The sequence below is a fragment of the Bos indicus genome, chromosome 21 (genome assembly GCF_029378745.1).
Source record: "Bos indicus isolate NIAB-ARS_2022 breed Sahiwal x Tharparkar chromosome 21, NIAB-ARS_B.indTharparkar_mat_pri_1.0, whole genome shotgun sequence".
Classification (NCBI taxonomy): Eukaryota; Metazoa; Chordata; class Mammalia; order Artiodactyla; family Bovidae; genus Bos; species Bos indicus.
This window is the reverse complement of record NC_091780.1, coordinates 42,379,114-42,405,616: the sequence shown is the minus strand read 5'-3', so window position 1 is coordinate 42,405,616 and position 26,503 is coordinate 42,379,114. Positions and strand designations below refer to the sequence as shown.

The 26,503-nt window shown below is 39.9% G+C and overlaps 1 protein-coding gene across 12 annotated transcripts in view; it reads right to left on the bottom strand.

Annotated features, from left to right (window-relative positions):
* Positions 1-26,503, bottom strand: part of NUBPL (NUBP iron-sulfur cluster assembly factor, mitochondrial) — a 526,006-nt gene that overhangs the window by 283,365 nt on the left and 216,138 nt on the right. The gene's annotated exons all lie outside the window — the stretch shown is intronic.

Sequence of the window (26,503 nt, the reverse complement as noted above, 5' to 3'; positions counted from 1 at the left end):
GGAGGTCTTAGCTTTTTGTCCTTCAAGTTTTGTGTGTGTGTGTGTGTGTGTAATAAAGTTTTATTAAAGTATAAAGGAGATAGACAAAGCTTCTGACATAGGCATCAGAAGTGGGTAGAAAGAGCACCCACTTGCTAGTGTTAGCAATGGAGTTATATACTCTCCAGTGAATTAAAAGAAATGTCTGGAGGTTGTAAAGACCTCACCAAACCTACTCCCATAATTTACATTTTAAGATAACAGGATTAGCCAGAAGGTTTAATCCAGAGATTGTCCTCAGGCAGGATACATAATCCTAAGGAATGTAGAGGGAAAAAAAGTTTGTCCTTTCTCCTGCCTCAAGCATTTCAGACCCCTCTCTCCTTGGGGACCCCTAGACTTCTTATCAACCTGCCTAGGAAATGACTCTTTCATTCCCCTCTTTTCTTTTAGGAGAATTGTGTTGCCAAGGGAAAGGGGTGTCATTTTCATTCCATAACTACTTCCTGCTGCTTAGGGGTGTGGTCCCTAAATTGTTGAGGCAACATATTCTCCTAACCCTCATATTGAGGGTCTCTGATGCAGCGGCCCCAAGTAATAGTTGGAGGAGCCTATGGCACTCGTAGGAGCTTGGACAACCACTTGTAAATTAAAAGCTTTTAGACGGTTAGAAAACCCCATTATACAGTTACAGACATAAGGCAAAACAGTCATTAAACCAAGTTAAAATCAAAATGAAAAGTCACATTATGTCCATAGATACGTCAGTCCATCTTAAGGTTGTTAGATGTCATCAGTTTAAGAAGAGGCATCACATGCGATTGTTGTTGAAGGTGTTTGCAGACTTGGAGAAAGTCTTTTCCTTGAAGTGGAGATGTCCACCACAGGAAGCCTTCCACTGATGAAGAGGGGAGCACCCCACAGACCCAGCAGTTAGACTGATTGTGAAATGCTGCGTAGGAGTGAACCCAGGATAGGAAGGAATTGTCTTGAGGATCAAACGGCAGACTCAGGATTTTTGGAGTCAGCAGAAGTAGGCTCACATAGATTATCAGGCCCATCTTTTGGCTCGTCCAGACAGTCCCACTATGGAAGTGGATCGGGAAGAAAGTGGCCAGGGGCTTCAATAAGCACGGAGTAAGTTGCCCCAGTATCATGTCCTGAAGAATCCTGGACGAGCCCCCAAGATGAAAGGTTGTTGCTGAATCACTCAAAGACACCGGGATTCTTGGCCTCTGGAGGAGAAGAATTCAATCTGGGGCCAGAGATGAGGCTTGATAGCTTGGAGCTTTTGTGTAATAAAGTTTTGTTAAAGTATAAAGGAGATAGAGAAAGCTTCTGACATAGACATCAGAAGAGGGTAGAAAGAGCACCCCAGAAGGGGGTAGAAAGAGCACTTTGTTTCCTGTATCAGATCCTACTAAAATTTTTAATGTTTATTATTTTTTCTTCATATAACACACTAATAATGAAAACTGAAACTTGATAAGAAAATTTTATAAATATAACTAGATTTCCAAACTATTAGCATTTGATTATTTCTTTTCAGTCACTTTTCTAAGTATCTATACCTAGAAAAATGTTCAGCCTCAATTAAATAGGTATCAAGGATACTTTGGGGCTTTCCTAGTGGTTCAGTTGGTTTTTAAAGAATCTGTCTGCAATGCAGGAGACCTGGGTTCGATCCTTGGCTCAGAAAGGTCCCCTGGAGAAGGAAATGGCAACACAATCCAGTATTCTTGCCTGGGAAATCCCATGGACAGAGGAGCATGGCAGGCAACAGTCCATGGGGTCCCAAGAGTCAGACACAACTTAGCGACTAAACCACCACCACCACCAAGGGTACTTCAAGCTCTTTTCTCCTTAAATGGTTCTTCCTTATGAATCCCCAGTTTCAGCAAATGGCTGTAAGGTCCTCTCAGTTGTCTAATACAAAGACTTGGGATCATACTTAACTTGTTCCCTTTCCCTCACCATTTATATTAAACTTTCTAAAAAATCTATGAAATGTATTCACTTCTCCTTCTGCATGGCCAAGAACCCAACATGAACCACAGTCATTTATCACCAAAATCTCCCAACCAATTTCCTTGTATCAGCATTGCCCATACAGTCTATTCTTAATACCACAGACAAAAATGATTTGATAGTGCAGTGTTTTTTTGTTTGTTTGTTTAAAACTCCTCCATTGCTTTTAGAATAAAGGCTGAGCTTAAGCTTTAGAACTTCTACCTGGTCTTCTTTACTTGCTAATTCCTCCTCATTCTTGAGGCTGCAGCTTGAAAATCACTTCCCATAAATTTCATTAAAGATTAGATATGCTGTTCCTATTATGTAGGAACAATTCTTCTAATCATTTGTTCATTCATTCAACCAACAAATGTTTACTGAGTATCTACTCTATATCAGGCATTGAGCAAGGTAATTAATAATTGAATAATATCATGGTCCCTAGTCTCACAGAATTTACAGTACAGAGGGAGAGAAATATTCAACACAAAATGATATAACCTGTGCAAAAAAGGTTAGTGAGAGAATTGAAAGATCAACATAGCTGAAGAGCAGTGCAAGAGGAAAGATGGCATTCGTTTACTATCTTTTCAGTATCTATCTTCTCATGAAACTGTAGATGACTTAGAATATCTAACATAGAATGGACACATAGGAGACGCTCAAGTTTTCTTTCAAGGAATGGATGAATAAATACACACATGCAAATACTTAACATTTTTTTAAAAAGGAAATGGAAATTATACTGTGTATCCTGCTTCTTAAAACTTAATAATGTGAAATAAGCCTTTTCCACAAAATCAGATATTCTTAAAATATGATATTGGGTCTGATGGATTCATTTATGTTTTAACACATTTTTTCAACATATATTTACTGAGAAGTGATTCCAGGCACTGTTCCAGGTGGTGAATAGACAGCAATGAAAAAAACAAAGTCTCAGCCACTAAGCAACTATAGTTTTAGTGAGGGAGACAGGTAGATAAACAGAAAGACAAAGAGTAAAAAGTACTACAAAGAAAATAAGCATCCCTTTCTATGCAGAATTACTTGGTTCCTGATTTGGATATATCCAGATCAAACAGCAAGAAACATTTTAAAAGTCTTCAATTTCTGAGTTTCAGAGAGCGGGCAGTAAGAGTTCAGACAGCTAAGAATTTATCAAAGGAGTTCTTTCAGTCTCTTTAGTTCCCAGGGTCAGATAGTGAGGAACACATGAAGAAGAGAGAAAAGGAATAGAATGTGGTGTAAGGGACTACCTTCGACAGGGTGGTCAGAGTCTGAAGTGAGAAAAATAGCATGCAATTCTTAGAAAGCATTCTAGGCAGAAGCAATGGCAAGTGGAAAGACCCTGAGATGGGGATACGCTTGGTACATTCACGGAATAGCTAGGAAGGCAGCACAGCCTTTCTAAAACAGCACTCCTCCAACCATCAGTCTCTTTCCTTCTCTGAATGTGTTTTTCTTGAAAACATTTATCAATATCTGACATTATATACTGACATGTCTTTTAGGAATTCTATGATATTTCTCAATCACAAGTATTTGATACTGATTACATGACACATTTTAAGAGAATGATGAAATGATGAACATGAAGTAGTTCACTTTCAATATGGGGTTTCTTGGTTTGAAAACAGTTATCCCTAAGTTACCCATGGCCATCATCTATGAAACTATTTACAAGAAAGATAAAGGATACTTTTCATTTTACACCCTCTACACTGAAACTCCTAGTACTGGCAAACTGACAAGCCTCTTTGTTTCAGAGGACATCAAATGACTAGCGCCAACAATTTATAATTGTTGTTCCTTGGCATTTAATCATATTTATCACATTGGCTCCAATTTCTTACATCTTTAAAGAGAATTCCTATTATATTTCCAAGGAACTAAAAATACTACACTGTTAAGGCAATGAATTTCAAATGACTCTTAAACTGAATTCAAACTCTATGGGAAAAATAAAAAACCTGGCCCAGAACCTTCATCACACATAGTAGGCATTTCACCAAGGCTTGTAGACTTGAACTGAACTCAGTATCTGATTTCTAGTTTTATGGCATTCACTAATATATCAATATATGGCTATTGATGAATATATAATAATATAAAATAAACATAATTAACACATTATTGTTGTTCAGTCACTAAGTCATGTCTGACTTTTTGTGACCCCAATTAACAAATTATTATAATATTGAAATGAAATGTTAGTTGTTCAGTAATATCCAACTCTTTGCAACCCCATGGACTGGGGCTCACCAGTCTACTCTGTCGGGATTTCCCAGACAAGAATACTGGAGTGGGTTGCCATTTCCTTCTCCAGGGGATCTTCCTAACCCAGGGATCGAACACAGGTCTCCTGCAGTGCAGACAGATTATTTACCAACTGAGCCACCAGGGAAGCTCTCAAGGAATACAATATTAATATATTAAAATATACTGTCTGCCAGAAAGTTCCAGTTCTCTTGTAAAAGAACTACCAAAGCATCGATTTTAGAATGATTTGGGGATTCTTTACATTCTATTCAGTGTGGATTTACTCACATAAATTATTCATTACTAAATGCAGGGAAATAAGTACTAGCAAAACACCCAGGCATCTAATTTAGTAAAACCCAGCAGCAGATCCTGGCTTCCCAGGAGACTTTATGGTAAAGAATCTGCCTGACGATGCAGGAGACGCAGATTTAATCCCTGGGTCAGGAAGATCCCCTGGAGAAGGGGATGGCAACCCACTCCAGTATTTTTGCCTGAAAAATCTCATTGACAGAGGAGCCTGGTGGGCTATAGTCCATGGGGTATCAAAGAGTCAGACATGACTTAGTAACAGAGCACACAGCACAGCAGAACACCCGGACTTTGTGTCATGGAGCACATACAACTTCGGTGGTCTTCTCTAAGAATAAGAATGCAAAGTCAGGAATGCAAAACTAGATACAAAAGTGAATATTTATTTAGAATGTAAAAGAAATCATCATAACATGCTAGCACCTTAGAGTTCCTTTCTCCGAGACCTCCTGAACACCAGAAATGCTTACACAGAAATTGTCCCTGACTGCAACCGGCTTCCGCTGTCCACTGAGAACATTCTACAACCCAAGACTGTGTGGAATCCTGAACTTAAGCTTCATTACCTTCAAGGTAACTCCACCTCTGGTAAAACCTTCTCAGCTGCCTCTCAGGCTCTAGACTTAAAAGATCCCAGTGGGACAGACTGAGTCAGTCTAGAAGTGGAGTTACCAAGGTGGTTCAGAGATGCCCTATGGATAAAGAGGCAGTGCTGCAGCAGAGAACCCAGCAATGCAGTTAGGGAGTCAAATAGGTGCATCGTATCTGAAGGGGCACATAAACAGCATAATAGGAGATTAAAAAAAAAAAAAATCCAGTGTTCAGGGCAATTGAGAAGGATGGGATGTGGTACAGATTAGGAGCAACAGTTCAGACCTCAGTCTGCCAACAGAAGCTCTGTGCAAGATGTCTCTTTTACATAGTTATATGTAACTTTTAATTTCCTCTAAAGTGTTTGAGATACAGGACTTTTGGAATCAAATCAGTCACTGAGCTTTGTCCAAAGTCCTTCAAATAACATTAGAACAGCTGTTTTTTCCTGTCTTATAAATATGCATTTGTATTTGCTAAAACAGCACATCTTATGGTATTGCTTTTTTAAATTGCTCTTTCTCTGTTATTAAGACAACCAACACTTGAAGGGTATGCCATCAGAAATAATTAATAGATCTCTGCTAAATTACTTTTATTTTTTGTCCTCATCTTACTATTTATCTTTTTTGTCAACCTTATTCAAGGAAAATATTTCAGTTAGCACCAACTGGGGTTCAGTTTGGTTCAGTCGCTCAGTCGTGTCCGACTCTTTGTGACCCCATGAATTGCAGCACACCAGGCCTCCCTGTCCATCACCAAATCCCGGAGTTCACCCAGACTCATGTCCATCGAGTCAGTGATGCCATCCAGCCATCTCATCCTCTGTCGTCCCCTTCTTCTCCTACCCCCAATCCCTCCCAGCATCAGAGCCTTTTCCAATGACTCAACTCTTCGCATGAGGTGGCTAAAGTACTGGAGTTTCAGCTTTAGCATCATTCCTTCCAAAGAAATCCCAGGGCTGATCTCCTTCAGAATGGACTGGTTGGATCTCCTTGCAGTCCTAGGGACTCTCAAGAGTCTTCTCCAATACCACGGTTTAAAAGCATCAATTCTTCAGTGCTCAGCCTTCTTCACAGTCCAACTCTCACATCCATACATGACCGCTGGAAAAACCATAGCCTTGACTAGACGAACCTTTGTTGGCAAAGTAATGTCTCTGCTTTACAATATGCTATCTAGGTTGGTCATAGCTTTTCTTCTGAGGAGTAAGCGTCTTTTAATTTCATGGCTGCACTCACCATCTGTAGTGATTTTGGAGCCCAAAAAAATAAAGTCTGAAACTGTTTTCACTGCTTCCCCATCTATTTTCCATGAAGTGATGGGACCGGATGCCATGATCTTCGTTTTCTGAATGTTGAGCTTTAAGCCAACTTTTTCACTCTCCTCTTTCATTTTCTCAAGAGGCTTTTTAGTTCCTCTTCACTTTCTGCCATAAGGGTGGTGTCATCTGCATATCTGAGGTTATTGAGATTTCTCCCAGCGATCTTGATTCCAGCTTGTGCTTCTTCCAGTCCAGCGTTTCTCATGATGTACTCTGCATAGAAGTTAAATAAGCAGGGTGACAATATACAGCCTTGACAAACTCCTTTTCCTGTTTGGAACCAGTCTGTTGTTCCATGTCCAGTTCTAACTGTTGCTTCCTGACCTGCATACCAATTTCTCAAGAGGCAGGTCAGGTGGTCTGGTATTCCCATCTCTTTCAGAATTTTCCACAGTTTATTGCGATCCACACAGTCAAAGGCTTTGACATAGTCAATAAAGCAGACATGGATGTTTTTCTGGAACTCTCTTGCTTTTTCCATGATCCAGAGGATGTTGGCAATTTGGTCTCTGGTTCCTCTGCCTTATCTAAAACCAGCTTGAACATCAGGAAGTTCACGGTTCACGTACTGCTGAAGCCTGGCTTGGAGAATTTTGAGCATTACTTTACTAGCATGTGAGATGAGTGCAACTGTGTGGTAGTTTGAGCATTTTTGGCATTGCCTTTCTTTGGGATTGGAATGAAAACTGACCTTTTCCAGTCCTGTGGCCACTGCTGAGTTTTCCAAATTTGCTGGCATATTGAGTGCAGCACTTTCACAGCATCATCTTTCAGGATTTGAAACAGCTCAACTGGAATTCCATCACCTCCTCTAGCTTTGATTGTAGTGGTGCTTTCTAAGGCCCACTTGACTTCACATTCCAGGATATCTGGCTCTAGGTGAGTGATCACATCATCGTGATTATCTGGGTCGTGAAGATCTTTTTTGTACAGTTCTTCTGTGTATTCTTGCCACCTCCTCTTAATATCTTCTGCTTCTGTTAGGTCCATACCATTTCTGTCCTTTATTGAGCCCATCTTTGCATAAAATGTTCCCTTGGTATCTCTAATTTACTTGAAGCGATCTCTAGTCTTTCCCATTCTCAGATGACCGTTATATCTACTACTGCAGGCAGGAATCCCTCAGAAGAAATGGAGTAGCCATCATGGTCAACAAAAGAGTTCAAAATGCAGTACTTAGATGCAATCTTAAAAACGACAGAATGATCTCTGTTCGTTTCCAAGGCAAACTATTCAATATCACAGTAATCCAAGTCTATGCCCCAACCAGTAACGCTGAAGAAGCTGAAGTTGAATGGTTCTATGAAGACCTACAAGACCTTTTAGAACTAACACCCAAAAAAGATGTCCTTTTCATCTAGGGGCTGCTGCTGCTGCTGCTGCTGCTAAGTCGCTTCAGTTGTGTCCGACTCTGTGCGACCCCATAGACGGCAGCCCACCAGGCTCCATCCCTGGGATTCTCCAGGCAAGAACACTGGAGTGGGTGAAATTGAAGAAAGTAGGGAAAACCACTAGACCATTCAGGTATGACCTAAATCAAGTCCCTTAATATGGTGAAAGTGAGAAATAGATTTAAGGGACTAGATCTGATATATAGAGTGCCTGATGAACTAAGGCTAATATGTCTTCCCCAAACAATATTTGTGTTTTGTATTCAAAATAATGCCTGATAATCAGAGAGAAACCCAAAAGCTCAAATAAAGGTAATTCCTTCTTTACTGAGGAATGACTGGGAGATAAAAGTGTGTCTTATATTTGGACAGATAAGGTTATGAAGACAGCAGGACATCAGTTATGAAGAGTATGTTGCCATGAATGGGTAAAGAAGATGGACCACTTCCTTCCACAGATATTTCTCTTAAGAAGCTGACCAAAGCAGCACCTATCAAGCCTCGAAGCAGAGGATGCTGGGAGTACAAGTGCAAAGTGTCTGAGTTGTAAGTGTTAAAAAGAAACGGCCCATGGATGCATTCCATTTTTAGCTTCTCAGCTGGCTGGGGCAGTGTACCACAGTCAGCCTCCAGTGGTTTCCATCATGAGCACTACACAGGCCATGCTACTACCACAGGGTCAAGACGAGCTTTTCCAAAGCAAAGCTTTGGAAGGCAGAGTGTCCCAGCTTTCCTAGGTTTGTGAGAAAGGTCAATGGGAGCCAGATGAAAACAACATCAGCCAGGGTGGGCCCTGGATCCCTGTGGATTCAGGGAGGAACATCACTGCCAAGAAAGAAGAGCTAGAGTTATGATCTGCTGGAGCCAAAGTAGTGGCCAAGAAGAATTACACTCCTGAGGACAAAAAAAAGGTGTGACTTAAGAACAAAAAGACAAATCACGAAGCAGGAGAAATGGGAGAAAAATCTAGATTGAATAATTTAAAAGTGGACTTTATCTCGAAAACCTATTCATACAATGCTTAAAATAAGTCCATCGGTAACAGAGCAAATTCTAAAGGAAGCTGGCTAAGTCAGACATTGCCTCTTTCCTTCCTGTCTGCTCTTAATCAGTCCTTGAATAGTTGGTTGACCCTTATGCCCACTTGAGGCATGAGTAGATCTTAATGTCGTGTCCTGACATCTGACTCTGGCTATCCATCTGTTGCTCCTTCTATCCCGTACCGAAATCCTGCCATCTCTCCCTGATTTCCTGGTTCTCCAACTGCATGATTTAACCCTAACAGCAAATAGAACAGTACTTATACTTTGTTCAGAATCCCAGACATGAAACCATGCTACCTCTGGCACAGGAGATGCAGCTAACCTTGTCCCAGACCCATGGACAAACTTGTCAGGCAAATCACCAAGCTACTAGGATTTTTGCTTCAACTAACTTCCAAGGTTTGAATAGGTCTTCAGCTCCAAGAATTCTAGGTAATTATTTTTATATAAAATTATCTTCTCAACTTCAGTGTAAGTTCCCTGACATGAGTCCATTCTTTATGCATCTCTGAACTCTCCACAACTAATTCCCTCCATAATGAACCAGTGTTCAGTGTTCAATCCATATCCACTGAGAGTAATTCTGAGTCAATTTATTACACTATTAAAACTAATTTTTTTTTTTTGCCATATGAAGTACCTTTTACATAAAATATAGATCTAAAATAGAACACAAATTAGGATTAAGTCTGAACCATGGTTTTTGCTCTGCCCAGTGGCTTATTCATAAAATCATATAACATTTTATTTTGGTTGCAAGAAGAAAATTGCTACAAAGACGAAATTATTTAAATAACAAATAATGTAATAAAAACTTGAATAACAAAAAAAAATTCCACTTGAGTTGATGACCTACTAACTTGTAGAAATAAATGACACAACAAAATTTAATGAACTTATCCTTGAGACTATTTTGATAAGAGCTAACCCAGTTACAGGAGAAGGCAATGGCACCCCACTCCAGTACTCTTGCCTGGAAAATCCCATGGATGGAGGAGCCTGGTAGGCTACAGTCCATGGGGTCGCGAAGAGTCGGGCACGACTGAGCGACTTCACTTTCATTTTTCACTTTCATGCATTGGAGAAGGAAATGGCAACCCACTCCAGTGTTCTTGCCTGGAGAATCCCAGGGACGGGGGAGCCTGGTGGGCTGCCGTCTATGGGGTAGCATAGAGTCGGACACAACTGAAGCAACTTAGCAGCAGCAGCAGCAATCCAGTTATGTGGTGAAAACACATTATTCGAGTTATAACAATGATCTAAAACTTCTTTAATATTTTCACTTATTTCAGATGAAAATTCTCTAGTCCATTTTTTAATTTCTTCCTTGCCATAGGAAAAGAAGGTGGGGTGGAAAATGCCTTGAATAAATCCCTCCAGATACTACCAACCCAAATGACAGCAGTAATGTTCTGAGAGAGAAAGAAGAGAAACTTTATTCTTTATCCTTCCCTTTAACATCATATTTCATTTCATTTTATCCTTCTCTTTAACATCATCTTCCATTTCATTAACTGTCCTAGCAGATATACAGAGCAGACTGAAGCTGACAACACGGACAGCATCAATTCACAGATGACTTCTTACCCAAAAGTTGATAGATGGGCCAATCTTTGGTAACGCTACCCAGTTTCTGAAGCAATATTTAAAGATTATCCAATTCCCAGTCCAGCCCACAGACACACAGGTAAATCCACAGACACCCAGGTAAATCCACAGTACAACTCAAACAGTAAAACTTCATGGTATAAAAATAATAATGTTACCACAAAAGTAAGAATATATCAGTTAATTATGAGAACATCTAAGTTCTCCAGACTCCTGCTTTAGACCAACTGCTTATACATATAGATGTTCATAACCTAGGAAGATGATGTTAGTAAAGGATAGGACTGCTACCGAAAAGGCCTAAAATATTACAAACTTGCCCGAAAATCAAGATGTTTTTATTTTTAAAAAATACTATGGGGAGGGTGGTGGGAGGGACGTTAAAGTGGGAGGGAACATGGGTAAAAACGTATGTCTGATTCGTGTTGATGTTTGGTAGAAACTAACACACTACTGTAAAGCAATTATCCTTCATTTAAAAATAAATGTTAAAATTACTAAAAGATATTTAAAAAATAAAAACTCTGCTTTGTTTTTTATTATACACCTAAACGCTGAAGCTTCAGAATTTTTTTTAAGTAGGAATAACAAACCACCTTACTAACCTAATTTGCATGCTTAGTCACCCACTGATGTCTGACTCTTCACGACCCCATAGACCATAGCCTGCCAGGTTCCTCTGTCCATGGGATTTTCCAGGCAAGAAGACTGGAGTGGGTAGCCATTCCCTTCTCTAGGGGATCTTTTCGACCCGGGGATCAAATCCAGTTCTCCTGCAGTGCAGGTGGATTCTGTACCATTTGAGCCACCAGGGAAACCCAACCTAATTTGGAACAGTTTATAAAATATATTTAGATGTGTAGGACTCTCTTTAAGAAAATTAAAAACTATAATACTCTTTTTAAAAACTCCTTAGAAAAAATACTGTATTTGTGAGGATCCAAGGTCCTGAAGGAGGTTCTTAAAGATGTTACAGAACTTGAGGGACTTTCTGCTCCTGGAAAGCAATCTACCCAATGTATTAACAGTACTGAATGCTAGGGGTGATCTGACTAACTGTTCCAGATGATTTCTTGAGCTCCAGTTACCTGCCATCTAGAATCCTACACTTGAGCCTTATGGTGCATCAGGAGGAACTGGGTTAGTGAACAGGGAAGAGGTGGGGGGAAGGGTTTGCAGGTAACAGGTAAAGGAGAGCAAATGGAAATGAGTCTTTTTGAGAGTCTAAGGCAGATACATTTATGTAACACTGCAAAATGGGCATTATAATTTCTTTCTTATAGAGATAAGAATATTGAGGATTAGAGAAGTTAAGAAAGTTGCCCAAGGTAAGGCTGATGGTGAGTGATAGAGTTGGGATACAAATTCTGGTCTGTGTGGCTCAAGTTATGTTTCCAAGTCTCCCAGAGACTTAGGAGCAGCATGACTATTCCAAGCCCATTCTCCGAGGCCTTGTTCTATTCGCACAACCCCAAGAACAAATGAGCTTTACTACACCACTTTTTCAGAGTATGATAATAAAAAAGTAGACACTATAGACTCACAGAAAATTATTTACTTACATAATATAAGTAAGAAATAGAAGAATCATTTGTTTCCTTATTTTTTCCCCTTTACTGGTTAATTAGAATGATGTTTCCTCTATTTCTGAGTATTTTTTATGGTATGTCATAGTATTCTTTCCTTACATAATCCTTTAAGAGTCTTTTACATATTAAAGCAAGATCAACCAGTCAATCCTAAAGGAAATCAACCCTCAACTCTGAATATTCATTGGAAGGACTGATGCTGAAGCTAAAGCTCCAATACTATGGCCATCTGATGCAAAGAGCCAACTCATTGGAAAAGACCCTGATGATGGGACAGATAGATGGCAGGAGGAGAAGGGGACCACATCCAGCATCTCATGCTGGATGGCATGAGATGGTTGGATGTCATCACTGACTCAGTGAACATGAATTTGAGCAAATTCTGGGAGACAGTGAAAGACAGGGAGGCCTGGCCTGCTGCAGTATATGCAGTCACAAAGAGTCAGTCATGACTGAGTGACTCAACAACAACAGATTAAAGGCTCTTATAACCATGGAAATGTTAACTATGTGTTAGTAAAGAATATTAATAGTAATAATAATAACCCACCACTAAATTTTGGTTTTGTTCTCAATCAATAAATCATTAATGAATCATAAATCATAGAATCATCATTCTACCAACCATCTACACACAAAAAATTATGTGGAACAACGGTCTGAAACAAAGTAAATATCTTCTAAAGACTAAGACACAAAATAAATATGTTTTTAAATACCTACAATTTTGAACACAGTGTTTCTTAAACTGGCCCACTAGGTTTTAATCCAAAAATTTAAAGATCTAACACCAAATAGAAAACCAACTGTGAGGAATTTATAGCTCCATATGCAGCTATATTTCAAGTATGAGCTATTATAATGCAGCTTTTAGATTTCAAATTCTGATTCAGACATTAATTACTATGATTTAAAAAAAAACGGCACTGGAAAGAAGGAGCTCAGCAAAAATCAAGACTATGAATCTAGCTGGATATAGATAAGAAATCCAGATAGCTCTTCATCAAAAAGAAGAGTTCTAGTCTGGGAAACTCGTATACCTAAGTTCTAATCACTTTTGTCTCTAATTAACTGTATTACCATGGGTCAACTAATTAACCTCTGTGGCCCTAACTATTCTCTTCTGCTAAAATCAAGTGTTTAAATTAGATAATCAGTAAGATTCCTTAAAATAACTTAAAAAAAGAAAATGTGATGATGACTTGTTTGTGTAAGCTGAAAAACATTTGTGAGAGATTTGCTTAGAGAAAAAAGTGAATAGAAAGTATTCTTATCCAAAAGCACCAAAATGACAACACAAGCTTTTTTTCTAATTTTTTTAATGGGAGTACTTTATATAAAAACAAGAAAGGTAAAAGCAAACTGGTATATTTAACAAATTTATTTCATGGAATGATCATATTTCTTATGGAAAAATTAGCTGAATTTTACAAAGAAATATAAATTTGTTTTGATCAGTCCTGACTACCATCCTAAAATACCTCATTCTGGCTCATCTAGGAATTAATATGTTATATCTCTATAAAATGTCATAATTTACAAAATAGATTCTTCCTGAAAAGCTGTATGGGGAACTACCACTGAGGTAAGGAGTGGGGAGGGGATTCAATCACAGACTCTTAAAGGGGGAGGACCTAACCCAGTTTTCCCACTAATACAAAACTTCTGTCCATAAACATTCATGACGGAGATATACTTAGCCAACAACAGAAAGTTCAAATCATTCCAATGCATATCACACTCAAATACAAATCGTGGAATAATTTACACAAAAAGGATGGACAAAAGTTGTCACTTAAGAATTTTTTCTATTTTTTTCTTTTGCTATATATAAGATCAGTTTACTTTAACTTACTTTATTTCTCCTACAACACAGCTTAAAATATGCTTTGTTTTCTGATTTTCCTTTGTTGGTATGGTGGTTTAGTTGCTAAGTCGTGTCCTACTCTTGCAACCCCATGGACTACAGAACCTGCCAGGCTCCTTTGTCCATAGGATTTTCCAGGTTAGAATATTGGAGTGGGTTGCCATTTCCTTCTCCAGGGGATCTTGCCAACTCAGGAATGGAACCCAGGTCTCCTGCACTACAGGCAGCTTCTTTACCGACTGAGCTACCAGGGAAGCCCTTTGTTTGCTACGGGAACCTCTATTTATAAAGACCTCCTCCTTTTAAAAATATGAATAAGCACCTACTAAATTATAAGGATTTAACTTGAGACTACAGACATATACTTGGGCTTTTAGAAAAATAAAAAGGATTAAATGTGTAGAATAATTTTTGTAAACTGATGTGTTTTCAGTAAAGGGAAGATATCAGCAGTTTCAGGTGTAAGGGTTGTGTGAAAGTGTCAAAAAACAGCTTAGTCAGAAAGTCAGATATTAAGGTTTTATTACTGATTGATTCTCTGAATTTAATCAAGCTGCTTAACTCTTTGGTGCCTCTGTATCCTCATCTTGAAATGGTTTTCAACAGAGAATTTCAGAGATAGCAGGGACTCTGGAGGTTATCTTGTAGTCGTGTCTGACTGTTTGCAACTCCATGGACTGCAGCACACCAGGCCTCCCTGTCCATCACCAGCTTCCGGAGCTTGCTCAAACTCATGTCCATTGGGTCGGTGATGCCATCCAACCATCTCCTCCTCTCTCGTCCCCTTCTGCCTTCAATCTTTCCCAGCATTAGGGTCTTTTGCAATGAGTCAGTTTTTCGCATCAGGTGGCGAAAGTACTGGAGCTTGAGCTTTAGCATCAGTCCTTCCAATGAAAGTTCATGACTGACTTCCTTCAAGATGGACTAGTTGGATCTCCTTGCAGTCCAAGGGACCCTCAAGAGTCTTCTCCAACACCACAGTTCAAAAGCATCAATTCTTCAGCACTCAGCTTTCTTTATGATCACTCTCATATCCATACATGACTACTGGAAAAACAAAAGGTTTGACTAGAGGACCTTTGACAGCAAAGTAATATCTCTGCTTTTTAATATGCTGTCTAGGTTGGTCATAGCTTTTTTTCCAAGGAGTAAGTGACTTAATTTCATGGCAGTCACCATCTGCAGTAATTTTGGAGCCAAAGAAAATAAAGTCCGTCACTGTTTCCACTGCTTTCCCATCTATTTGCCATGAAGTGATGAGACCGGATGCCATGATCTTAGTTTTTTGCATGTTCAGTTTTAAGCCAGTAAAAATCACTCTCCCCTTTCACTTTCATCAAGAGATTCTTTAGTTCCTCTTCACTTTCTGCCATAAGAGTGGTGTCATCTGCATATCTGAGGTTATTGATATTTCTCCCAGAAATTTTGATTTCAGCTTGTGTTTCATCCAACCTGGCATTTCGCACGACGTACTCTGCATATAAGTTGAATAAGCAGGATGATAGTATACTGCCTTGAAGAACTCCTTTCCCAATTTGGAAGCAGTCTGTTGTTCCATGTCCGGTTCTGTTGCTTTTTGACCTGCATACAGGTTTCTCAGGAGGCAAGTACAGTGCTTTGGTATTCCTGTATCTTTAGGAATTTTCCACATTTTGTTTTGATCCATACCGTCAAAGGCTTTAGCGTAGTCAATAAACAGAAGTACATGCTTTTCTGGAACTCTCTTGCTTTTTCTATGATCCAACAGATGTTGGCAATTTGATCTCTGGTTTCTTTGCCTTTTCTAAATTCAGCTTGATCATCTGGAATTTCTTGGTTTACATACTGTTGAAGCCTCGCTTGGAGAATTTTTAGCATTACTTTGCTAGCGTGTGAGAAGAGTGCAACTGTGTGATAGTTTAAACACTCTTTGGCATTGCCTTTCTTTGTGACTAGAACGGAACCTGACTGTGGCCACTGCTGAGTTTTCCAAATTTGCTGGCATATTGAGTGCAGCACTTTCACAGAATCATCTTTCAGGATTTAAAATAGCTCAAGTGGAACTCCATCACCTCCACTACCTTTGTTCGTAGTGATGCTTCCTAAGGCCCACTTGACTTCACACTCCAGGATGTCTGGCTCTAGGTGAGTGATCACACCATCGTGGTTATCTGTGCCATTAAGATCTTTTTTGTATAGTTCTTCTGTGTATTCTTGCCATCTCTTCTTAATATCTTCTGCTTCTGTTAGCAGCAGAAGCAGAAGATATTAATATGTTTAGCAGCAACATATTGTTAGCATACCATTTCTATCCTTAATTGTGCCCATCTTTGCATGAAACATTCCCTTGGTATCTCTAATTTTCTTGAAGAGATCTCTGCTGCTGCTGCTGCTGCTAAGTCACTTCAGTCGTGTCCGACTCTGTGTGACCCCATAGACAGCAGCCCACCAGGTTTCCCTGTCCCTGGGATTCTCCAGGCAAGAACACTGGAGTGGGTTGCCATATCCTTCTCCAATGCATGAAAGTGAAAAGTGAAAGTGAAGTCACTTAGTCGTGTCTGACTCTTTGCGATGCCATGGACTGCCGCCTACCAGGCTCCTCCGTCCATGGGATTTTCCAGGCAAGAGTACTGGAGTGGGGTGCCATTGCCTTCTCCGTGAAGAGATCTCTAGTTTTTCTCATTCTATTGTTTTCCTCTATTTCTTTGCACTGATCACTGAGGAAGGTTTTCTTATCTCTCCTTGCTATTCTTTGGAACTCTGCATTCAGATGGGTATATCTTTCCTTTTTTTCCTTTGCCTTTCGCTTCTCTTCTTTTCTCAGCTATTTGTAGCTTAACAGACAACCTTTTTGCACTTCTTTTTCTTGGGGATGGACTTGATCACTGCCTCTTGTATAGTGTCATGAACCCCGTCCCCAGTTCTTCAGGCACTCTGTCTATCAGATCTGATCCCTTGGATCCATATGTCACTTCCACTTTATAATTGCAACGGATTTGATTTAGGTCATATCTGAGTGGACTAGTCGTTTTCCCTACTCTCATCAATTTATGTCTGACTTTGACAATAAGTAGTTCATGATCTGAGCCACAGTCAGCTCCAGGTCTTGTTTTTGCTGACTGTATAGAACTTCTCCATCTTCAGCTGTAAAGAATATAATCAATCTGATTTCAGTATAGACCATCTGGTGATGTCCATGTGTAGAATCATCTCCTGTGTTGTTGGAAGAGGGTGTTTGCTATGACCAGTGCATTTTCTTGGCAAAACTCTGTTAGCCTTTGCCCTGCTTCATTTTGTACTCCAAGGCCAAACTTGCCTGTTACTCCAGGTATCTCTTGACTTCCCACTTTTCACTCCAGTCCCCTATGATGGTCAACAAAAGAGTCTGAAATGCAGTACTTGGATGCAATCTCAAAAACGACAGAATGATCTCTGTTTGTTTCCAAGGCAAACCATTCAATATCACAGTAATCCAAGTCTATGCCCCAACCAGTAACGCTGAAGAAGCTGAAGTTAAATGGTTCTATGAAGACCTACAAGACCTTCTAGAACTAACACCCAAAAAAGATGTCCTTTTCATTATAGGGACTGGAATGCAAAAGTAGGAAGTCAAGAAACACCTGGAGTAACAGGCAAATTTGGCCTTGGAATACGGAATGAAGCAGGGCAAAGACTAATAGAGTTTTGCCAAGAAAATGCACTGGTCATAGCAAACACCCTCTTCCAACAACACAAGAGAAGACTCTATACATGGACATCACCAGATGGTCAACACCAAAATCAGATTGATTATATTCTTTGCAGCCAAAGATGGAGAAGCTCTATACAGTCAGCAAAAACAAGACCAGGAGCTGACTGTGGCTCGAATCATGAACTCCGTATTGCCAAATTCAGACTTAAATTGAAGAAAGTAGGGAAAACCACTAAACCATTCAGGTATGACCTAAATCAAATCCCTTATGATTATACAGTGGAAGTGAGAAATAGATTTAAGGGCCTAGATCTGATAGATAGAGTGCCTGATGAACTATGGAATGAGGTTCGTGACATTGTACAGGAGACAGGGATCCAGACCATTCCGATAGAAAGAAATGCAAAAAAGCAAAATGGCTTTCTGGGGAGGCCTTACAAATAGCTGTGAAAAGAAGAGAAGCAAAAAGCAAAGGAGAAAAGGAAAGATTTAAACATCTGAAAGCAGAGTTCCAAAGAATAGCAAGAAGAGATAAGAAAGCCTTCTTCAGCGATCAATGCAAAGAAACAGAAGAAAACAACAGAATGGGAAAGACTAGGGATCTCTTCAAGAAAATCAGAGATACCAAAGGAACATTTCATGCAAAGATGAGCTCGATAAAGGACAGAAATGGTATGGACCTAACAGAAGCAGAAGATATTAAGAGGAGGTGGCAAGAATACACAGAAGAACTGTACAAAAAAGATCTTCATGACCCAGATAATCATGATGGTGTGATCACTGACCTAGAGCCAGACATCCTGGAATGTGAAGTCAATGGGCCTTAGAAAGCATTACTACAAACAAAGCTAGTGGAGGTGATGGAATTCCAGTTGAACTATTCCAAATCCTGAGATGATGCTGTGAAAGTGCTGAACTCAATATGCCAGCAAATTTGGAAAACTCAGCAGTGGCCACAGGACTGGAAAAGGTCAGTTTTCATTCCAATCCCAAAGAAAGGCAATGCCAAAGAATGCTCAAACTACCGCACAACTGCACTCATCTCACACGCTATTAAAGTAATGCTCAAAATTCTCCAAGCCAGGCTTCAGCAATATGTGAACCGTGAACTTCCTGATGTTCAAGCTGGTTTTAGAAAAGGCAGAGGAACCAGAGATCAAATTGCCAACATCCGCTGGATCATAGAAAAAGCAAGAGAGTTCCAGAAAAACATCTATTTCTGCTTTATTGACTATGTCAAAGCCTTTGACTGTGTGGATCACAATAAACTGTGGAAAATTCTGAAAAAGATGGGAATACCAGACAACCTGATCTGCCTCTTGAGAAATTGGTATGCAGGTCAGGAAGCAACAGTTAGAACTGGACATGGAACAACAGACTGATTCCAAACAGGAAAAGGAGTTCGTCAAGGCTGTATACTGTCACCCTGTTTATGTAACTTATATGCAGAGTACATCATGAGAAACGCTGGCCTGGAAGAAACACAAGCTGGAATCAAGATTGCCGGGAGAAATCTCAATAACCTCAGATATGCAGATGATACCACCCTTAGAAAGTGAAGAGGAACTAAAAAGCCTCTTGGTGACAGTGAAAGTGAAGAGTGAAAAAGTTGGCTTAAAGTTCAACATTCAGAAAACAAAGATCATGGCATCCGGTCCCACCACTTCATGGGAAATAGATGGGGAAACAGTGGAAACAGTGTCAGACTTTATTTTTCTGGGCTCCAAAATCACTACAGATGGTGACTGCAGCCAGGAAATTAAAAGACGCTTACTCCTTGGAAGGAAAGTTATGACCAACCTAGATAGCATATTCAAAAGTAGAGACACTACTTTGCCAACAAAGGTTCGTCTAGTCAAGGCTATGGTTTTTCCTGTGGTCATGTATGGGTGTGAGAGTTGGATTGTGAAGAAGGCTGAGCGCCGAAGAATTGATGCTTTTGAACTGTGGTGTTGGAGAAGACTCTTGAGAGTCCCTTGGACTGCAAGGAGATCCAACCCGTCCATTCTGAAGGAGATCAGCCCTGGGATTTCTTTGGAAGGAATGATGCTAAAGCTGAAACTCCAGTACTTTGGCCACCTCATGGGAAGAGTTGACTCATTGGAAAAGACTCTGATGCTGGGAGGGATTGGGGGCAGGAGGAGAAGGGGACGACAGAGGATGAGATGGCTGGATGGCATCACTGACTTGATGGACGTGAGTCTGAGTGAACTCCGGGAGTTGGTGATGGACAGGGAGGCCTGGTGTGCTGAGATTCATGGGGTTGCAAAGAGTTTGACACAACTGAGTTACTGATCTGATCTGATCTGATCTGATGATGAAAAGGACATCTTTTTTTGATGCTAGTTCTAAAAGATCTTATAGGTCTACAAAGAACCATTCAACTTCAGCTTCTTTGTCATTAGTGGTTGGATCACAGACTTGGATTACTGTTATACTGAGTTGTTTGCCTTGGAAATGAACAGAGATCATTCTGTCATTTTTGAGACTGCACTCAAGTACTGTATTTCGGACTCTTGTTGACTATGAGAGCTACTCCATTCCTTCTAAGTGATTCTTGCCCACAGTAGTAGATATAATGGTCACCTGAGTTAAATTTGACCATTCCAGTCCATTTTAGTTCACTGAGTCTTAAAAAATGTCCTGTTGACCACTTCCAGTTTACCATGATTCATGGACCTAACATTCCAGATAAAAAAACTGAAAGTGAGAAATCAGATGATTTGCCTAAAACTTACCCTGTAAAATAGGGATAATAAAAATACCTTTGTCTGATATACAGAGGCTTTTTTCTGAAGCAGAAATGAGATCACTAATTTTGTAAAAAGCATTAAATAATTAAATAGTATCATATTGAAAAAAGTTACTTTAAAGAGCAATTTGTCATATAGTGCAAGTCAGCACTAAAATTTCTCTCAATGAGCATATCATGTCTATTCTTCTCATCAAGGGCTAAGAAAATATGTGTCGATTTCTGAGGTCACCACATTCCAAAAAGACCTGAAAATGTAATTTAAAAATATATTTTCCATATGTTTAGATGTCATCAGTTCAGTTCAGTTCAGTCGCTCAGTCGTGTCCAACTCTTTGCAACCCATGAATCCCAGTATGCCAGGCCTCCCTGTCCATCACCAACTCCCGGAGTTCACCCAAACTCATGTGCATTGAGTCAGTGGTGCCATCCAGCCATCTCATCCTCTGTCATCCCCTTTTCCTCCTACCCCCAATCCCTCCCAGCATCAGGGTCTTTTCCAATGAGTCAACTCTTCGCATGAGGTGGCCAAAGTACTGGAGTTTCAGCTTCAGCATCAGTCCTTCCAATGAACACCCAGGACTGGTCTCCTTTAGGATGGACTGGTTGGATCTCCTTGCAGTCCAAGGGACTCTCAAGAGTCTTCTCCAACAACACAGTTCAAAACCATCAATTCTTCAGCGCTCAGCTTGCTTCACAGTCCAACTCTCACATCCATACGTGACCACTGGAAAAACCATAGCCTTGACTAGAACGGACCTCTGTTGGCAAAGGTCTCTGCTTTTGAATATGCTAAATAGGTCGGTCATAACTTTCCTTCCAAGGAGTAAGCGTCTTTTCATTTTATGGCTGCAATCACCACCTGCAGTGATTTTGGAGCCCCCCAAAATAAAGCCTGACACTGTTTCCACTGTTTCCCCATCTATTTCCCATGAAGTGATGGGATAAGCTGATTTAAATGCCTTTTTGCAAATTAAATAAGGAAATTTTCTCACCAGTAAAATTAAGCATGAAACCATTGTGTCAAAGTACAATTTAAAATTATGTAAATGACTAAAAATAAAGGCTAAGAAAAGAGCAGAAAAGAAGTCACATCTGTTCTTTGAATATATTAATTAAATTTCTACATTTTGGTGACCTGTATCCTGTTCCTGTTAAGTAGACCTGTCACCTACATATCTGAAGAAAAAACAATAAATGTACTGTCATAAGTGATTTTTCCTAGCGAAAACTAAAAATGTAGCAGCTAATACAAAAGACCAAGCTATATTTAACAAAGGATTTTGAGAAAGATTAAGGATGGAGAAAGAACAGAGATGAAGATGATACAGATATAGATTGGAAGTAGGTTTGTGGACAGAGAGGGGAAAACACATAAAACAATCTACTTCCCATCTCATCAACTTCTGAATTTCCAAACTTCCTAAACTACATAATTACTTAGAAGTACCCAAAAGACATCTAGGAAACCTGAAACAACCAAATTGCAAAGAAATAGAAAAACGGACTGAATTTTATGCATCTCATTAAAAGACCATTAAATGAACAGCTGTTCCTTCATTCTCATTTATGAACACTGGTCATTATACCCAGACTTGTTCACAATAATCCTGTCCCCTAATGAGCAAGTGAATGTGGTAATGTATCTAGAAATTGTTCTTTCCAAAACAGGTATCTAGTGTTTTCTTATTTATCTTAATATTGCAGATCACACATTAATACACATGCCCAGCGCCAGAATATAAGAGGGTACACAGAATCACCATTATGGAGTTTAACCCTAACTAAGAAATTAATTCCAACATCTTCATGTGCCAAGTGTTGTTCTAGACACTGAGAATACAGCAATGAACAAACTAACTGAAGCTCCTGTGTCCCTGAAATGGGGACAGAAGGACAAAAAACAAACCAAATCTGGTATATCACTTGTAATCTTGATGAAAGTCATCTTTTGAGACCTCAGTTTGTTGTCTATAAAACTGGAAATTAATATTACTAAGTATCACTAGACTCTTCTCAAACAAAAACTACACCAAAAACCTGTAATCAATAGAACTTGCACTACAATTTTCCCTAATCGATCCTTGCCTCCAGTGGTAGACACATAACAGAATCCAGTCCAGAGTAGGAAGTGTAAGCCATGCCATGAAACAGAAGAAAAATAATTGGATAATGGTGAGGCTCAATACAAGTGTTAGTTGCTCAGTTGTGTCGTACTCTTTGTGACCCCATGGACTTTAACCCACCAGGCTCTTCTGTCCGTGGAATTCTCCAGACAAGACTAGAGTGGACAGCCATTCCCTTTTCAGTCCCGACCTAGGGACTGAACCCTGGTCTTCTGCATTACAGGGAGATTCTTTACCATCTGAGCCACAACTAACTCTAGTTAGTAAGCTATGGTTTCTCAAATAAGATAATCATGACATATATTGCTATTCTGGAAAATATTTTCTCTTAGTTTCAGTACTATTGCCCAGAGAAGTCATTTTCAATTTAAATATCATGGCTGTCTGTTTAAAAATCTTTGTTATCAACTAGACTACTGTTTTCAGATAATGAATTTCAAGGCACATTTAACATGAGAATTCTTTTTTCTCTTTCAGTTGAAAAATAATATTAATTATTTTATTTAGTATGATGAACACATACTTTTTCAAATTGCATCAGGATAGGCATATAGTCAGAGAAGGCAATGGCACCCCACTCCAGTACTTTTGCCTAGAAAATCCCATGGACAGAGGAGCCTGGTAGGCTGCAGTCCATGGGGTCGCTAAGAGTCAGACACGACTGAGCGACTTCACTTTCACTTTTCACTTTCATGCATTGGAGAAGGAGATGTCAACCCACTCCAGTGTTCTTGCCTGGAGAATCCCAGGGACGGGGAAGCCTGGTGGGCTGCCGTCTATGGGGTCGCACAGAGTCGGACATGACTGAAGCGACTTAGAAGCAGCAACAGCAGGCATATAATATGAAGTTTGATTTCTTGCATTTAAAACAGTTTGACTTCTTGCATTTAGGGACTTCTCTGGCATTCCAGTGGTTAAGACTTTGCTTTCCAATGCAGAAGGTGTGAGGCTGATCCCTAGTTAAAGAACTAAAGGCTCACATGCCTTGCAGCCAAAAAACAGAAGCAATACTGTAACAGCTACTCAATGAAGACCTTAAAAATGGTCCCCATTTTAAAAACAACAGCAAAGTAGTTATGGAGGAACAAATTAAGGTTTGAAGTTCTGACCAAGCTACTTTAGCATCAGAAAGCAAGGATATCTGGGTGTAAGAAATTAATTCCGTGAATCAGGTATAGTCTTAGTAATTCTGAAATATTAACATATAGGACAATAAGTCAGAGTAAACAAATATATGTGGATTGCCAACATAAAATGTAAGTTAATTTTATGGCCTGAATCAATCTGTTGGTATCTCCCCTCTCTCTCTGAATTCCTCAATCAATGACCTATTAAAAAATAAAAACGAGAGAAGAAAGACCAACAGTGAGAAAACTAAGGCTAAAACTTGAGCACAAACCAATATAACTGGAAGAAATGTGTATTAACAGTAGAACCAAGCTGCTATCCTGTTTAAATAGTAAATCTCTCTCTAAAGGGCAGAAGACAAGTCTCATTCACCTTTGTATCTTCAGGCCAGGTACATGCTGCTGCTGCAGCTGCTGCCAAGTCGCTTTAGTCGTGTCCAACTCTGTACAACCCCAGAGATGACAGCCCACCAGGCTCCCCCGTCCCTGGGATTCTCCAGGCAAGAACACTGGAGTGGGTTGCCATTTCCTTCTCCAGGCAAGGTACATACATGCCCAATGAAAAGTCTCATTCTGTTGAAAAACAGAGACAATCAAAAGAAATCTTCCACAACCTCCCACCACCAAAGCCACTAACCTTCGTCATCACAGCCCACATTCTTTCCATATAACATACTGTTTTTCAATAACAGTTACCCCCATCCCTTCTATCTCAATTTCTCTTCCCAATTTGGAACCAGTCTGTTGTTCCATGTTCAGTTCTAGCTGTTGTTTCTTGACCTACATACAGATTTCTCAGGAGTGGGTCAGGTGGTCTAGTATTCCCATCTCTTTCAGAATTTTCCAGTTTATTGTGATCCTTACAGTCAAAAGCTTTAGCATAGTTAATAAAGCAGAAATAGATGTTTTCCTGGAACTCTCTTGCTTTTTCGACGATCCAGTGGATGTTGGCAATTTGATCTCTGGTTCCTCTGCCTTTTCTAAAACCAGCTTGAACATCTGGAAGTTCATGGTTCACATATTGCTGAAGTCTGGCTTGGAGAATTTTAAGCATTACTTTACTAGCATGTGAGATGAGGGCAGTTGTGTGGTAGTTTGAGCATTCTTTGGCATTGCCTTTCTTTGGCGTTGGAATGAAAACTGACCTTTTCCAGTCCTGTGGCCACTGCTGAGTTTTCCATATGTTGCTCTACTGGCAGATCCCTATTCACCTACTGAAGGCCTCCTGTACACTCCTGTTCAAGTGTAGACCCCACACCCCAAATGACCCACAGAGGAGTGGTGGCAGGGCCTTAATCAGTCCCAGGACTCCAGTGCCTGCACTCCTACCCTTTACACTGCATGGATACCCATGAACTCCAGCAGGACAGACCACCTCGCAAACTCACTGGTGAAACAGTTCAGTGAACTATGTGAGACTGAAGCCCCCAAACTGAATCCAGAGGCACCCTCATCTGAACTGGAATTGCCTGTGGGCATCGGTAATCCCTTGAGGACCAGACATCATCTTGAAGCCAGACTGCGCTTCCTTCTGGACAGGAAGAAACAGAACAACTCACCAAAACCCCTATGGCCAGCCTTGAGAGACCCCAAGACTCTCCAATCTTCAGGTTCTAAGCGCAATGGATGGAAAATAAGGTACTAGGGAGGTCTCTGCTCACCATCCTGTAGGATGACAACTCCCCCAGGACCCTGTGACAGGTAAGCAGCCTTCTTCCCTGAGTAAAAATGCTAGAGAACTAAAGGAAGGGGGTTTTGGGAACTGAATGACTTCTAAACACTGGAGGATGAGCTTGGGAGCAAGGCCAGGACCAAGACAAGGGAAATCCACATTTTCTTTTGTGGAGAACTAGGCCCTATGAGACCCCAGAGCCTGATGAAATTCTGTCTTTATAGCCCTCTCCCAGGGAGACAGGAAAGGCTCATTTTCTCTGACTCCTCCTAAACCTAAGATAGGACTATAAATGAATGAGCACATAGGTAACGAAAAACTCATTCTAAAGGCAATTCCAGAAGAGATGTTCCACAAAGTGCAGTTATCCAAGGCAACATCCTTGGGGTAAGTGTATCATGCCATGTTCATTTCTATCTTATTCTCTACAATCTCAAAGCTAGTGCTTTCTACATGACAAACCACAATAAACTTGCATTAAATAAAGAAATAAATGGGGAAATGAGCAAAGGAGCAAACAAACAAGCCCACTTAGAATAAAATATGTCTTGACCAAGAGTCAAGTCTGAAGAAGTTCCACTATATCCCTAACAGGAGATACTGAAGGCGAGAAGCATACAGCATCATGTTTCCAGTGGAAAGGCCATGATCACCTTTGTTGACACCTGTGTGCCAAACTGGAGGATGGTGAGAGGACCACCCTGGCCATAGCAAACAAGCCCAACTCTGGAGCCCAGAATGTGCTGCAGAGCGGAAGCATCCTAAGGACACAAGGAGGAGAAAATCTACCAGTCATTTATGTTTCTACTTATAAATATTAGGATAAAAATTATTTTACCAAGGAAACTTATCATTTTATTCAACAACCATAATGAACAATTTCCTTAAGTAATTATTTTGAATGACACCTCATATATGTATGTACATATTTTTATTTGTACATATTTTTACAGTCTCATTCCCTCTATGCATTTACCTATAAATTATTTCTCAGTTCCCTCTTGATGGAAGATATAATTGTAAGTGTCTATTATTCACATGAGCCAAGGAATGTTTGCCAAATTTTTATATCACATATAAACACATATCACAAAACTTAACCTCTACTTATCCAGATATGGAAAACAGCTTTTAGACACGATGTGACATTAATTACCCAAAATACAAATATTTTTAAATA